The sequence below is a fragment of the Trachypithecus francoisi genome, unplaced genomic scaffold, assembly GCF_009764315.1.
Source record: "Trachypithecus francoisi isolate TF-2019V2 unplaced genomic scaffold, Tfra_2.0 Lachesis_group9, whole genome shotgun sequence".
Taxonomy (NCBI): Eukaryota; Metazoa; Chordata; class Mammalia; order Primates; family Cercopithecidae; genus Trachypithecus; species Trachypithecus francoisi.
This window is the reverse complement of record NW_022681474.1, coordinates 31,225,940-31,229,268: the sequence shown is the minus strand read 5'-3', so window position 1 is coordinate 31,229,268 and position 3,329 is coordinate 31,225,940. Positions and strand designations below refer to the sequence as shown.

At 45.5% G+C, this 3,329-nt stretch overlaps 1 pseudogene; it reads left to right on the top strand.

The window, feature by feature from the left end:
* The first annotated feature begins 537 nt into the window (after positions 1–537).
* On the top strand, positions 538–963 carry LOC117082117 (annotated as a pseudogene).
* Positions 964–3,329: the final 2,366 nt, after the last annotated feature.

Sequence of the window (3,329 nt, the reverse complement as noted above, 5' to 3'; positions counted from 1 at the left end):
TCTGTTTATTATAAATTACCCAGTTTGTGGTGTTGTATAGCAACATAAAATGGACTAAAATAGACTAACACAATCCCTTTGTAATTTTTCATGAGCTTGCACTGAATTAATAGATGACTTAGAAAAGAAAGAAATTGGCCGGGCGCGGTGGCTCAAGCCTGTAATCCCAGCACTTTGGGAGGCCGAGACGGGTGGATCACGAGGTCAGGAGATTGAGACCATCCTGGCTACACGGTGAAACCCCCCTCTACTAAAAAATACAAAAAAACTAGCCGGGCGAGATGGCGGGCGCCTGTAGTCCCAGCTACTTGGGAGGCTGAGGCAGGAGAATGGCGTAAACCCGGGAGGCAGAGCTTGCAGTGAGCCGAGGTCGCGCCACTGCACTCCAGCCCGGGCGACAGAGCCAGACTCCGTCTCAAAAAAAAAAAAAAAAGAAAAAGAAAAGAAAAAAATTGCTCTTTCCCTGCTGCCACCGAGTCATGCGGAGACAGAGGCTTGGGTACGTTCAAGATTCCGCCTCACCCTTAACCCACCGCCATGGCCGAGGAGGGCATTACTGCTGGAGGTGTAATGGACGTTAATACTACTTTAAAGAGGTGCTGAAGACCACCCTCATCCACGATGGCCTAGCACGTGGAATTCGCGAAGCTGCCAAAGCCTTAGACAAGCACCAAGCCCATCTTTGTGTGCTTGCATCCAACTGTGATGAGCCTATGTATGTCAAGTTGGTGGAGGCCCTTTATGCTGAACACCAAATCAACCTAATTAAGGTTGATGACCACAAGAAACTAGGAGAATGGGAAGGCCTCTGTAAAACTGACAGAGAGGGGAAACCCCGTAAAGTGGTTGGTTGCAGTTGTGTAGTAATTAAAGACTATGGAAAGGAGTCTCAGGCCAAGGATGTTATCGAAGAGTACTTCAAATGCAAGAAATGAATAAATAAATCTTTAGCTCACAAAAAAATAAAAGAAAAGAAAAAAAAGAAAAAAATTGACTTTCACAATGTTTATTCTTACCATCCAAAAACATGATATGTGTGCTTATTCGACTTGACTTTTCTTTTGTCCTCCAATAACATTTTATGTGTTTCTTTACGTTAGGTTTATGTCTAGAATTTTTCTCCGCACAGGAAATGAACTTTAATTAGCTTTTGTCTCCAGAATTCCCCATCTATGCCTGGGCTTTACGGTTCTCCTCACCCCCTCCAGTTTGAAGGTCCAGACTAGAAAGGAGAGACACAAGGGGGACAGAAGATTCCCTAGCACAAAGTTGCGGGGAGGTGTCTCCCTGGCAAGAGATCCTCGGGCCCAATGCCTCCCCAGTCCAGCCACAAGTACTCAGAGTGTCAGAACTTATTTTTGTAATGAGAAGCGTGGGCCCTGCTTCTCCCCCACTCATGGAGAAGGTGGGTGTCTTGCAGCCTTGGGGGTCACTTCAGTGGGGCAGAGAGTGTGAGCCCAGCGAGTGTGGGCCCCAGCAGAGGCATCAACAGCGAGAAGTGGTCAAAGAGAGGGTTGCACACCACAATCTCCCTGTTTGGGGCCCGGCGTGGACACTTGTACACCATAAAGTCACTGCTTTCATTCTCATATGCAGAGTCCGGCTCCTCAGGAGGCTCTTTCTGCAGCTCCAGCCATAGCATCTCTTACCTCTGGTGCTGGTAGTGATAAATGTGCATGCTGGGCACCAGCTGCTGGTCGCAGGTTGTGTGGAGGCGGAAGAAGAGTCAATTATTTTACCACCATAATTAAAATCCTTCCTTCCTTCCTTCCTTCCTTCTTCCCTCCCTTCTTCCATCCCTCCTTCTCTCCCTTTCTTCTTTTTCCCTTTCCTTCCTTCCTTCCTTCCTTCCTTCCTTCCTTCCTTCCTTCCTTCCAGAGTCAATTCTTTTACCACCATAACTAAAATACTTTATCTTTCTTTTCTTTTTTGTTGACAGGGTCTTACTCTGGAGTTCACTGATGTGATCATAGCTCACTGCAGCCTGGAACTACTGGCCTGAAGTGCTCCTCCCACATCAGGTCTCCCAAAGTGCTGGGATGACAGGCATGAACCACCACACCCCACTTAAAATATTTTCAAGACTTCCTCTAATTGTTTATTGATGGTACATTGAGTTACTAATTTTTCACCCATTCATTCAACAGGCGTTTGTTAAATGCTTGCCATGTGGGGTACTGCAATTCTGTTTCTGGAAAGGGATCCCAAACTAGGCCCCAAGAGAGGGTTCTTGGATCTCTCTCAAGAAAGAATTCAAGGCAAACCCAGAGTAAAGTGAAAAGCAAGTTTATTAAAAAAGTAAAGAAATAAAAGAATGGCTACCCCATAGGCAAAGCAGCCCCGAGGGCTGCTGGTTGGCTATTTTTATGGTTGTTTTTTGATTGTATGCTAAACAATCAAAGGAAAGGAGTGGATAATTAATGAGTTTTCCCGGAAAGGCGTGGGCTATTCCCAGAACTGAGAGTTCCTCCCCTTTTTAGACTATATAAGGTAGACATTGCCATGGCATCTGTAAACTGTCATGGCACTGCTGGGAGTGTCTTTTAGCATGCTAATGCATTGTAATTGGCGTATAATGAGCAGTGAGGACGACCAGAGGTCACTTTTCTCTCCGTCATGGTTTGGGTGGGTTTTGGCCACCTTCTTTACCGCATCCTTTTATCAGTAAGGTCTTTGTGACCTGTACTTTGTGCCAACCTCCTATCTCATCCTGTGACTTAGAAAGTCTTTATTTCTTAGAAAGACTTTATTTCTAGGAATGCAGCGCAGTAGGTGTCAGCCTCATTTTACCCAGTCTCTATTCAAGATGGAGTCGCTCTACTTCAAGCACCTCTGACAATTTTGATTGTCTACTGTTGGCGGGGCATGGTGGCTAAAGCCTGGAATCCCAGCACTTTGGAAGGCCAAGGCAGGTGGATCACTTGAGTTCAGGAATTTGAAACCAGCCTGGCCAACATGGTGAAACCCCATCTCTACTACAAATATAAAAATTTGCCAGGCATGGTGGCAGGCACCTCTAGTCACAGCTACTTGGGAGGCTGAGGCAGGAAAATCAGTTGAACCCGGGAGGTGGAGGTTGTAGTGAGCCAAGATCGTGCCACTGCACTCCAGCCTGGGCAACAGAGCGAGACTCCATCTTCAAAAAAAAAAAAAGTCTTCTGTAGGGATACAGACAAATGATTGAGTTTCCTATGTTCATATCTAAAAAAGAAGCTATAGGATGAAATATCAGAGAATAAATTTTAATAACCAAGGTTGAATGGACAGAGAAGGCCAAAAAGTTTAAAGAGAAAGCAAAGCAAAGCACTTAGAAACGTTTCCTAGTACAT